The following is a 13285-nucleotide window of genomic DNA, read 5'->3' as shown; positions in this document are numbered from 1 at the left end:
CTACTAGAGCTAATCAATGAATTTGGTAAAGTTTCAGGATACAAAATTAATGCACAGAAATCTCTTGTATTCCTATACACTAATTATAAAAAATCTGAAAGAGAAATTAAGGAAACACTCCCATTTACCACTGCAACAAAAAGAATAAAATATCTAGGAATAAACCTACCTAGGGAGACCAAAGACCTGTATGCAGAAAACTATAAGACACAGATGAAAGAAATTAAAGATGATACCAACAGATGGAGAAATATACCATGATCTTGGATTGGAAGAATCAATATTGTGAAAATGACTACACTACCTAAAGCAATCTACAGATTCAATGCAATCCCTATCAAATTACCAGTGGCATTTTTTATGGAACTAGAACAAAAAATCTTAAAATTTGTATGGAGACACAAAAGACCCCAACAAGCCAAAGCAGTCTTGAGGGAAAACAACAGAGCTGCAGGAATCAGGATCCCTGACTTCAGACTACAAAGCTACAGTAATCAAGACAATAGGGTACTGGCATAAAAACAGAAAAATAGATCAATGGAACAAGATAGAAAGCCCAGAGATAAACCCACGCACCTATGGTCAACTAATCTATAAAAAAAGGAGGCAAGGATATACAATGGAGAAAAGACAGTCTCTTCAATAAGTGGTGCTGGGAAACCTGGACAGCTACATGTAAAAGAATGAAATTAGAACACTCCCTAACACCATACACAAAAATAAACTCAAAATGGATAAGAGACCTAAATATAAGACCAGTCACTATAAAAATCTTAGAGTAAAACATAGGAAGAACACTCTTTGACATACATCACAGCAAGATCTTTTTTGATCCACCTCCTAGAGTAATGGAAGTAAAAACAAAAATAAACAAATGGCACCTAATGAAACTTAAAAGCTTTTGCACAGCAAAGGAAACCATAAACAAGACACAACAAATGCTGGAGAGGGTGTGGAGAAAAGGGAACCCTCTTGCACTGTTGGTGGGAATGTAAATTGATACAGTCACTATGGAGAACAGTATGGAGGTTCCTTAAAAAACTAAAAATAGAATTACCATATGACCCAGCAATCCCACTACTGAGCTTATACCCAGAGAAAACCATACTTCAGAAAGACACATGCACCCCAATGTTCATTGCAGCACTATTTACAATTGCCAGGTCATGGAATCAACTGAAATGCCCATCGACAGACGAATGGGTAAAGAAGATGTGCTACATATATACAATGGAATATTACTTAGCCATAAAAAGGAATGAAATTGGGTCATTTGTTGAGACGTGGATGGATCTAGAGACTGTCATACAGAGTGAAGTAAGTCAGAAAGAGAAAAACAAATATCGTGTATTAATGCATGTATGTGGAACCTATAAAAGTGGTACAGATGAACCGGTTTGCAGGGCAGAAGTTGAGACACAGATGTAGAGAACAAACGTATAGACACCAAGGAGGGAAAGCCACGGGGGTTGGGGACGGTGGTGTGATGAATTGGGCAATTGGGATTGACATGTATACACTGATGTGTATAAAACTGATGACTAATAAGAACCTGCTGTATAAAAAAATAAATGAAATAAAATTTAAAAATTAAAAAAAAATTCCTTTCCTGAAAGAAGATAACTTTATTTTAGGCCTCAAGTTATTTCTACACATAAGCTTTCAAATACAGTGTCTAGCACACCTTAAAATATAAGCAGACAAGTGAACTGGAAAACATAACTGAAATCAGGAACTTGATGGATAAGTTTAATAGCAGGTTAGGCATAGATGAAGAGAGAATGGGAATTAATGAACTGGATTTAATGGTCAGTAGAGATATCTAGCACAAAGCAGGGAGAAGAAAGAGAATAAAAATACATAGGAGTGTGTTAAAGACATAGGGAATCAGTGAGAAGTTCTACCCTACATATAAATAGATTAGCAGAAGAAGAGAAAAAATGAGGCGGAAGTAGTATTTGAAAAGAGTATGGCTGAAAAATTTCCAAACTGGTGAACCATCGATCCACAGATTTAAGAAACCAAGTGAATTCCAAGCAGGACAAATATTTTTCAGAAAGTACATCTAAATGATTTATAGTAAAACTGTAAAACAACAACAAAGAGAAAAATCTTAAAAGCAACCAGAGAAAACATAGCTTTCAAAGGAACCACAGTCAGACTTACAGCTGACATCTCAACAGCAACAGCAGAAGCCAGAAGAAAGTGAAATGTTATAAATGTGATAAAAGAAAATAACTGCTAATACTCAGTGAAATAATGCTTCAAGAATGAAGGGGAGGGGCTTCCCTAGTGGCGCAGTGGTTGGGGGCCCGCCTGCCAATGCAGGGGACACGGGTTCGTGCCCCGGTCCGGGAGGATCCCACATGCCGTGGAGCCTGCGCATCCGGAGCACAGGCTCCGCAACGGGAGAGGCCACGACAGTGAGAGGCCCGCGTAACGCAAAAAAAAAAAAAAAAAAAAAAAAAAAAGAATGAAGGGGAAAAGATGTATTCTATCCAAAAGAAGGTAAGAAAGGACAGAAAGAGAAACAAAAAAAGGAAGAGATAGTGCAAAATAACATAGTAGAAATAAATACAAAAATCTCAATTGTGATAAATGTAAATAGATTAAAGTCTCTGATTAATATATCCTTATACTAGATTTTTTAAAAAATCAATATATGCTGTTTAAAGCAACACAGCTAAAATGTAAAGTCATAAAAGTTCAAAGTAAAAGAATGAAAAAAGTTATGGCAGGCAAATAACTGATGTAACTATATTAAGTTTGAAGTAGTCTTTAAGGCAAAAAGCATTAATACAGAGGCTTATTACATAATGATAAAAGGATTTATCTACCAGGAGCAAGTAATTTTTATCTTATAATTAATGCAACTAATAATAGAACCTCAACCTACAAGAAAAAAGCAACTATATGGACAAACAGATGAATCCTAGGACCATGGGGAGATTTTATTTACATTTTTCTTAGTAATTTTTTAAGGATGTAAAAGTTTGAACAGCATAATTAACAAGTTTGACCTAATAGAGCACTGCATCTAATAACTGCAGAACATACATTATTTTTAAGGACGTTTAGAACGTTTACAAAAATGGACCACATCCCAGGCCATAAAACATGTCTTAGGAAATTCCAGAGGCTTACTATGTTATATAAACCTTAATATGAGTAAATTAGCAATCAGTATCAAAAATAACTAGAAAAAAATCCATGTGTTTGGAAATAAACATATTTCTGATTAATCCATAGGCCAAAGAAAAAAATCATAATGGAAATTAGAAAATATTTTGAATTAAATAATGAAAATAATTTGTATTAAAGATTTTGGGATGCAGCTAAAGTAGCACTTGTGGTTTTTTTTTTGGCCTTAAGTACTTCTATTAGAATAGCAGAAAGACTGAAAATTGAGCTATGCATGCTGCTTAAGTTCAAAAAACAGAATAAATCTAAAGAAAAGATATGAGTAGAAACAAATGAAACAAGATAAAAGTTGATTCTTTGAAAAGACAAATGACAAACCTTCTGCCAAGATTATTTATTTTGCCTCTTCTTGTCTTCATCAACGTTAAGAATTTTAAAAAGGGTTTTAAAAAGGCAACAAGGATATCAAGAAATTTGTTGCCCACATATTTGAAAACCTAACTAAAATGGATGATTACTGGAATACTATAACTAACAAAATTGACTCAAGAAGAAATAGAACAACCATTAAAGAAATAGAAACTTAAGTTGCTCTTACCACAAGGAAAAAATTGTATGGCCACAGTTTTATTGGTTTGTTTTAACCATAGAACAAATGCTTCTGATTTTACTTAATACTATTCCAGAGTGCAGAAAAGGGGACACTCCCCAACTTATTTATAAGACTCACAAGAACCTGAAAGTAAAACCTGAAAAGATGGTATGAATGAGAAAAATTACAGCCAATCTCTTTAGTGAACATAGATGGAAAAATTCTAAAGAATATCTTAGCCAATTGAATACAATACATTGTAAAAGTGACCACGACGTGGATTTATCTCAGGGTTGCAAACGTACTTTATCATGAGAAGATAAAATAATATAAGTAATGATATTATCAGATTACAGGGGGGGAAATAATCATCTCGTAGTGAAAAGGTGTTAGAAAAAACTCGTGATTCAAGGCTTGTTATCAACAGAAGGAACTGTCCTTAATGTAATAAAAGGATCTATGAAAAACCTGTAGCAAGCATCCTAGTTAATGGTGAAATATTAGAAGCATATTGTTTAGGATAAGGAATAAAACAAGGGTACCCAATATCACTACTTCTGTTCAACATTATCCTAGCCAATGAATTAAATGAATTAAGACAAGAAAGAGAATAGAAAGTATAAAGTTTAGAAATGAAGAAACAAAATTGTTCATTATTTGTAGGTGATAAGATTGTCTACCTGAATGGAATAATTATTAGAATTAATCATAGTTTAGCAAGGTTATAGGATACAAAATCAGTATATAAAGATCAATTATCTTTTCAAATACATTGCAAACAGAAAATGTATCTTTTATAAAATAATTTTCAAAAGCATTAAACACATAAAATAGTTAGAAATAAGCCTAAAAAATAGGTAAGATCTCTATGGGAAAATTTAAAAAACTTTTTAAATTTAAATTTTAAAACTTAAATATAATTAAATGTTTAGTTTTTTAGTTAATCTAGTCTCATTTTGAGTGCCACATGTGACTAGTGGCTACAGTATTCGGCAGGTAGACTTAAGCTTTATGGTTACAGAAAACTAGGCAAGTTTTTTAGTTTGTTTCAGAGAAGTATGATATAGTGATCAATATGACTTTCAAGCCTAGAAATATATTGTATATAATTCTATTAGATAGAATTATGTGAGGGAAGTGGAAAAGGACAATATACGTGTTCTGAACTACTACGTGTACTTTTCTTTAAAGGATGATAGTGAATATTTAATCACTGTAATATTTGTATGTATTTAAAATAGTGACTGATAGTGAAACATTGGATATTACATCCTTTGGAACTCTTTAAATTTAGATGGAAATTGTATATGTTAATTTAAAGTGCAAAGGTGTACATAGTTCCCCAAAATTATTTGTGGAAACACATGGGCACAGTTTGAAGACAATATCTTAAGAGTACCTACTTAAGAATTTTTCTTCAATGGATACATATATTAAATCTTCTAATCTTTCAAAAAATAAAAACAAATGTTGAATATTATCAAAGTCTGGTGTCTTTTTTTATGATTTTTTTACCTGTTGATATAATGTAGATTTTAAAATCATTAATTACTTTTGTATTTTGTGTATCCCTGGAATATTACTCCAGGGTCCCTTCAAGGTCACATAACCAAAAGCAATTAAAAAGTAATTCAGATTTATTCATGTTTCTCAAGGGACATTAATGAAAGTCAAGCTTATAACTACAGCAACACTTCTTTAAATCTCCTTTTGTTTTTATCTTATATCCCATGAGCTTCAGAGTCACTATCGCAAACTCTCCATCTCCACTCTCTTCCAAAGCTCTCCCACACACTTCTCCAGACAGAATCTTCTCCATCCCCCTTCATGTTTCTTGTGCCCCTCCACGTTTCTTCCCTACAGGAAATGGAAGTCAAAATTTTTGTTCCTGATCATCAGCTATAGGACTCTTGAAAATGGCTGAAGGACATATGGGCTCTATGCCTCTGTTTCTCAGTAATCCTTTACAAAAAGACATTTAGAGTCCTCTGAAAAATGTGGTTGTTTTCACACTCTGGCTGCTTTTCTTGAAAAATCCTCATGGAGAATTCTTTAAGAATAAGTGCTTGACTTTGTTACTAGACTGAAATTTGTTTGGCTGAGTTGTAGTATCATCGAATATAATGATACAATATTTTATACTATATTGCCCCCAGGGAGGGCACTGGCACTTAGTATGGGACTGAGGAAGGGCACTGCATATATATAATATACATATAGTATACATATTATATATATATATATATATATATATATGCAGTTCATGTCATTATTATATGTCCTAAATGAATAAACTTGCCTTCATGATGTATGTATTTATGTTATGATTCTGGTTAAAATGTCTCATTCTGAGAGACAAATCTGTTCTGAGTCTGTAAACAAAATCTAGTTTCTGATCCTGCAGGGCTGTAGTTCAAATATATGCTGTGAGAAATTTACTCTTTGAGGGCTATAGTCTTGTTCCCTTGATCCCTGCGATAAACCCATACCCATTTAGCTGAAAAAAGTGCGTCTAAAAGGTATTATATGCAGAGTTTTACATTCGGCTTTTCTCATGTACTATTACATCTTGAGCATTTTCCTATACCACTGAATATTCTTTGAGAACATAATTTTAATGGGTCTATAATTTTCCAGAATATAGGTATGCATTTATTTATTTAACCAATTTCTGTTTTGGAAATGCAGGTTGTTTCTACTTTATTTTCTAATTATAAAAAGAGATGCAGTGAGTATCCTTATACTTAAAACTTTTTATACATTTCTGTTATTTTCTTAAGATAAATTCCTAGGACTGGAAATATTAGATCCAATTGAATGAATACTGTGGCCAACTGCATGTTGTTCCCAATACCCATTTTCCCCTTCTAAAGTAAAAGCATTTTAGCTGAGTATATAGCTGCTTGGCTAAAGATAGTTCCCAGCCGGCCTCAAAGCTAGATGTGGCTGTGTGACTAAGTTTTGGCTGATGGGATTTGAGTTTAGTGATGGGGGCCCATAAAGGAATTCTTCTTCAATTCCTTGGTCTTTCTCCAGTTCTTCACTGGCTGGAAGATGACAGAAGCTGAAGCAGTCAAATTGAACCCACAAGTGGAAGTCACATTTTGCAGATAGCAGCAGGGCCAGCTACAATTTGTGAGGCCCATTGCAAAATGAAATTGCAGGGCCTCTTGTTCAAAAAGGAGAGGAAAATTGCCATTAAAGGTTGTAAAATTTAAAGTTCTCTCTTCTCTCCATGCTCTTTCTTTTGATTTTTCATGGTATTTTTTGTTGCTATTTAGTGTTGTTCTAAGTAAACTTAAAACCTAGATCATTAACATGAATTTTACCATTCATTATATTGTGCAATGCCAGTTTTTAAATGCAAATATATGAGCATTTAACTCATATGCAGAATCACCAAAATTACATGATGTGTGTTTTGTAGTTCCTACATGTATATGTATTTCATTCTCATCAGAAGATTATAAATGCAGCACAAAACTAACTCAAATGTTTTTGTTTCACTTCTTCATACACACATATTGAGTAAGGAAAGATTGAAAGGAAAAAAAGAGTATAGGTTTCCCTTTCTTTCTATGTTATCATTTGCAGTGTAAGTGGCTTGTTAATACAGGGAAGTAACACAAGTAAGAAAGGATGTGATAAGATTCCTTGGTTGTTCGTGTTTCTTAGAGTATCAGTCTTCTTTCTGGATTAGAAGCAAGTTCTAGTTCAAATGGAGAGCATGGCCTCCCAGGACTGCCAGGACTGCCAGTCCCCTCCCTCAGTCCCTTCCTTAGCCATCAACATAACACACTTATACTCACTTTGAGTTTCTCTGAACTTCCATGCATTGTGGGTCCACTGGAATTCTTCACTCATGGAGCATTCCCAACATGATATGCAAATAGAGTGCAGAAATGACAGACACATATTGTGTATTCCTCTGCTCACATGCATGTTCCTTTGTCCCAAGGGACTTTGCTTTTAAAACACAAGTTCAAACAAGATTATTAAGAATTTCAAGGTTGCAACAGCAGCACATTAAACCAAGCTCTGGGCCCTTCTGAGTATGGGGCTCTGTGGAACTGCACAGGTCAAACACCCATTAAGCCAGTCCCGGACTGCCTACCTGCTGGGTGTTAAATGAGATTGAAACACACTTCTACGCAGTTTAAGCTGTTGTATTTTGGGGTCTCTTTGTTACACTTTGTACCCTGACCAATGCGAACACTTTTAGTTCTCAAAACATCCCTTTCTACAACCTGGGGACCATGTGCTACAATGAGTACTCTAAGTCATACTTTTAATATTTTTGAAACAGGAGTGAATCTTATAATAAGTGTACTTTTAATATATTGCTTTTACTTTTTTCCCCCTAAAAAGCCATTAAAAGCTAGAGATTTAGTGTGCCTTTTATAATTGAGGGCATCTTCAAATCAAAGAGTATATTTACAGAACTTTAGATTCATAAAATGTTTTAGCTAGTAGGAATTAAAGATCAGATGATCCAGCAGATTTTAAAGACTTTTAAATTTTTTTCTTAAACATGGGCTTTTTTGAAATAAATCTTTAGAGAAACTATATACACACCAACAGATAAAAGCACGGTGGGGTGATAGGTAACCAAGAATACCCACCCCTTCTCTCTGCTGACCTACACTCTAAAAGGAACATTTAGAGAGCAGTTTGAAACATAATGAAAAGATGCAAGCCAGTTCTTTCATCTTTGGCTGGTGCAAACCACGAAGCATCTTTTTAAAATAACAACTTTATTGAGATATAATTGACTTATAATAAACTGCACATTTGTGAAGTATAACATTTGATGTCCTGACATATCTATACATCCATGTAACCATCACTGCAATCAAGATATTGATCATATCCATCACCCCTAAAAGTTTATTTATGTACCTTTATAAACCTTTCCTCCCTACCTCACCCTACCCCATCTCCAGGCAATACTGATTTGCTTCCTGTCACTATAGAGATTAGTCTACATTTTCTAGAGTTTTACATAAATGGCATCATTCAATATATACTCTTTTTTTTTGGTCTGGCTTCTTTCACTCAGCATAAGTATTTTGAAATTCATCCATATTCATCCTTTTCATTGCTGAGTAGTATTCCATGATATGGATATTCTTCACTGTATTTATCCATTTGCTGCTGATGGACATTTGAGTGGTTTCCAGTGTTTAACTATGACAAATAATGCTCTATAAATATTCATGTACAGGTCTTAATGTAGATGTATGTTTCCATTTTTCTTGGGATAAGTACCTCGGAGTGGAATGGCTGGATCTGATCAAATGGTATGTGTATATTTAACTTTTCAGGAAACTTCCCACTTGTTTTTCAAAGTGACTGTACCATTTTATATTCCCAACAGGAGTATATGAGAGTTTAGTTGCTCTGCATCCTCACCAACACTTGGTATAGTCAGTTTAAAAAAATTTTAGCCATTCTACTGGGCGTGTGATAGTATCTCATTGTGGTTTTAATTTGTATTTCCATAATGACTAATAATGCTGAGCATCTTTTGGTGTGCTTATTTGCCATCTTCTGTGGTGGAGTGTCTGTACCACTACTTATAAGTCTTTTAACTCTTTAGGTTTTTTTTCCTTGTAAAGTTTCTGCAGTAATGAGAATGCTTTGAGGCATTTTACACTCTATTTGTCTATTCTAAAATTTTGGTGACAGAACTATTAGATAAACAGCATTATTAGTTGGAAACAAAGAAGATCTGTGTTAACAGAGAACTATCCAAATCGGCTGATATTTATGGCAAAGCCAGAGACTATTCACACTCATTCAAGCTTGCAAAAGTAAAGGTGAGTGGGGAAATAATGGCATATAATTGGGAGACAGTGGGAGAAGTTGAGAGAAAGAAGCTAGGCAGGGCAATATTGATTTCGCACCATCCAAAGCTCTCCTCCCACACTGTCTATATCATGGCCAACCCTTCATAGTCTTGTTTTCCCCCATTTTTTTTCATTATTATGGATGAACGTTTTGTTATTTTGTAGCAAATATGTTAAGGAGATGGGAACCCTAGTTCAGGAGAGGAAACTAGCTATAGGCTATTCTTTGTGGTAAGATTGCCAAGAATTTTCAATAGTGGGCCACTTGATCAAAAATCCATGTGTACACAGAAGAAAGTTTATCCATATGTCAGTGTTAACGTATAGCGAGTTTTGTATTTTGAAAAATGACTTTATACAAAAGTGCAGTAATAAGCCTAGAGTTTGACCTTGTCTCTCTAGAAGGCAGGTAGAGTGAGGACACTGATCTAGATTGGAGACAGTTTGTCATGGAGTGGAATGGGTGTGAGCAGGGTAAAGGACTGAAAGGCCTGGGCAAGGGCAGAAGTGAAGATAACATTTAAGGTGAAGAGGAGAGAAGAGCTAGTCATGTAAGAGAGGAAGAGAAGATAGACAACTTTCAGCCAGCTCTCCTTCCGTTTCTGCCTTGGCCTGTAGGGGAGGGCATTTCTGCTGCTCCCACACCCTCTGTCTACCCTTCTGACTAGCTTCTTTCTGAGGGAGGAAGAATTACTCAAGTGCTTACAGCACAGGGTCTGTGCTAATGTCTCTGTGCTGGAGTCTCTAAGCTGATGTTCTCTCTTTTGCAATTACAGTCCCCTATTTCAGTTCACTGGGTCAGGGTCTGACCATTCTTTCTTCTACGTATGTGCTCTGCATAAACTGTCTCTGGTCTGTTCCAGACCTTTCCATCACCCCTGAGTGATGGAAACGATGGAAGTTTCTTTAGGATTCCAGATCTAAATAGCATAATCTGATTTGGCTTGACAAAGATCTCTGCACTGGGAGACAATTGGGTGCCTATCAGTTAAGAAAAAGGTATTTTATTTTTCATTTGGTTACTGTTCTCATGCACACATTCCTCAATCAGGAATCACTGAAGAGGTTTGAGTGGTAGGATTTCAGCCCCTAAACTGAAACTCTGACATTTCCATAATTAATGCTAAACAAGGTCCCAATCCAAATGGAGCCCAAAAGAAGCAAAAATAATATCTAAGACAGAAGGGCCACAGCTAGGGTCAAGGTGACAGGAGAAGTTCAGAGCGTAAATAGAGAGTGGAAACAGGCTCCCTCTGAGCTTCATCTGTGGGTAGAGAGGAAACCATCATTCATCCATCCATCTATCATCCATCCATTCATCCACTCATCAACACATTTCTGAGTTCCAGGCACTGGGCTGTGACTTTTATGATACAGTAGTGAACAAGTCGGACACTGTCTGAGAGAGGAATGGGAAAAAACTGGGGGTGTACGTGAATTTGTCAGGAAAAAGAAAAAATAAATCAGAGAGAATGAGAGATGGCACAGCATTTTCCCCCAATCTTGGACTTGTTGAAACTCCTATAGAAAGAGAAATTAGAACTAAACAAGGGAGCTTACTCATGAGCAAGTTTGGGGGACTCTGGGCATAAGCAGTACTGATTTGAGGATCAGGTGATGAAACAGAGCACAGAGTTGGAGAAGGGTTATTGTTTCCATTTTTTCCAAGAACCCGGCACTTACCTGTAAAGTAGATATTATTAGCATTCACCAAAATCTGTTCTCTTCGCCTTTATATATATGGAAGACCTCTCTGCACTTTTTGGCCCTCTTGCAGTTGAGTGGGCCCGTGGCTCTGGCTACATGCAGTCTAAAGCAGAGAAGAGCTGGTGAGGAGCCATTAAGCCCCTTATCTGGTGAGTATCCTTGTAACCCTGCTTGGCTGACCAGGGAGGTTTCCTGCTTCCAATGGGGCAACTACAGGACACTGCCACAAAATCTAATATAGATCTGGGCACCCTTTAGGGCAACTATTTCACGTATAGCAACACTTATAAGTGAAATAGTTGCCCTAAAGGGTGCCCAAATCTTTATTAGATTTTGTGGCAGTGAGAAATAAACATTTGTCATGGCAAGCCACTGACTGAGACATTGGCTTTTGTTCTTGCTGTGCTAGTTTAGCCTAGCCTGGAGAACTGAGTTTGTTATGCATTAAAAAATAGTAACCTTAGCAGAGGCATTGATGTTCCCAAAATGGTTATCATGAGGAGAGGCAAGAGAGACGCCCTTTAGAGTTACTTTACAGTTACTAGGCAATGTGGAGCCAAATTGGAGAAGAAAGACAAGATAGATGCTGTGTGATGCTTGTGGCTAGCAAACTGCTATGAGAGAACATAGATGTAAGCTTTCTCTCTGGAGATTCCCAGAAATATTTGAGTGAGACTTTTAGGGGGTGGGGAGGAGTGTGTCAATGAAGGAAACTATGCATTCTTTGACACGAACATGATGTCATTTGTGTCCAGTCTGGTGAGACCTGGTGTCCCTAGGTATTAATTGACTGAGTTGTGGGATACCTTTTGTTGGGGAGAGCTTGCAATTCCAATTCTAGTTGGCAGAGCTGATTGTAGTTCTTCTCTTCATCCTTATTCCTTTCTTGAAGAGTAAACTGCCAAATATTTTTCCTATCGCTGGAAATTTTGGGATCTCCCTAGGATAGACGTTGGACTCACCTCTAAATTTCCAGGGATTATGAGTTCTCTGGGTGAACATAATTTGATTTCAATTTCACTGTTTTCTCTTGAAACTGAATACAGACAGGAAAATACTTTCAAACGCAGACATATTAAGGTTTGTCTGCCAAAGAGAGTTTCAGAAATTTACAACATGGTTCATACTGTGCATCAGAATTCATGTGACCACTTTACAAAACTGGGAATTTGGAAAAAAAAAAAAAGCTCTTCATGTGCCCCAAATCAATAATTCAAGACAGTTTAACAATAGGTAGAAAGCATAGTTTTCAGTTGTCAACTGGTCGATCCCCATATCTAATTTGAGTTTGAATATCTGTACTTCCTTGAAACTAGCAACAACAATCTTGTTTCCATGATGTTTCACATTCAGTTGCATTTCAGAAAATGCAATCTTATGGGCCTCTAGGAATCTGAGAAGCTAAGCTTCTCGCAAGCTAAGCTTCTCACGCAAGCCACAAGGGAATAAGTTGTGGTTGGGCTTTTCCCATTTCCCTTTGCCTCTGATCAGTCTAGGAATGGGCCTGTGGCCCATATCTGGCAGATGAGACAAAAGGAGAGGTCTGTTGGGAGACTTCCTGAAATTGTTTTCCTGGAAAAAAACCACAGAACTTCACAAGAAGAAAGGATTTTACCTCAGCCCTTTCATTCTTGTTTTGAACGCAGCCCTGTGAGGACTTGATATTTGAAGCTGCAATAGCCATGAAGTGGCAAAAGATGGCAGAACAGGACAGACAGTCTGGGTCCTTGATGACATCATTGCACTGCTGAGACTGCCTTCTCCAGACTTCTTGTTAGGTGAGAAAATTAAACATCATTATTGCTTAAGGCCCTGGGAGACTGGATTCTGTTATTTGCAGCTGAATGCATCCTAATGCTACAAGCATCCCATGCTGAAACCAACCTGCAAAATTCACAACACACTCTCCTGATGTATGTAAAAAAGCACCCTGAACATCTCTTTTAGAGAAGTAGATGGACAACAGCATTTTTTTTTTTTTTTTTTTTTTTTTTTT

General features: G+C 36.2%; 1 protein-coding gene across 11 annotated transcripts in view; it reads right to left on the bottom strand.

Annotated features, from left to right (window-relative positions):
• ALDOB (aldolase, fructose-bisphosphate B) overlaps window positions 1–13285 on the bottom strand; it is a 48061-nt gene that overhangs the window by 33162 nt on the left and 1614 nt on the right. For 9 of the 11 annotated variants that reach the window (XM_055087056.1, XM_055087065.1, XM_055087060.1 and 6 more), the window contains exons 1-3: window positions 12096–13245; window positions 11266–11392; window positions 7543–7699 (exon numbers count right to left, since the gene is read on the bottom strand). The gene's annotated coding sequence lies outside the window, so the exon portion shown is untranslated. Of the gene's footprint in view, window positions 1–7542; window positions 7700–11265; window positions 11393–12095; window positions 13246–13285 lie in introns of those variants that run through there. The other 2 variants (XM_055087061.1, XM_055087059.1) reach the window with 2 other exon arrangements.

The sequence above is a fragment of the Physeter macrocephalus genome, chromosome 9, assembly GCF_002837175.3.
Source record: "Physeter macrocephalus isolate SW-GA chromosome 9, ASM283717v5, whole genome shotgun sequence".
NCBI lineage: Eukaryota > Metazoa > Chordata > Mammalia > Artiodactyla > Physeteridae > Physeter > Physeter macrocephalus.
The sequence above is the reverse complement of the archived record's forward strand: the minus strand, read 5'-3'. Positions and strand labels throughout refer to the sequence as shown.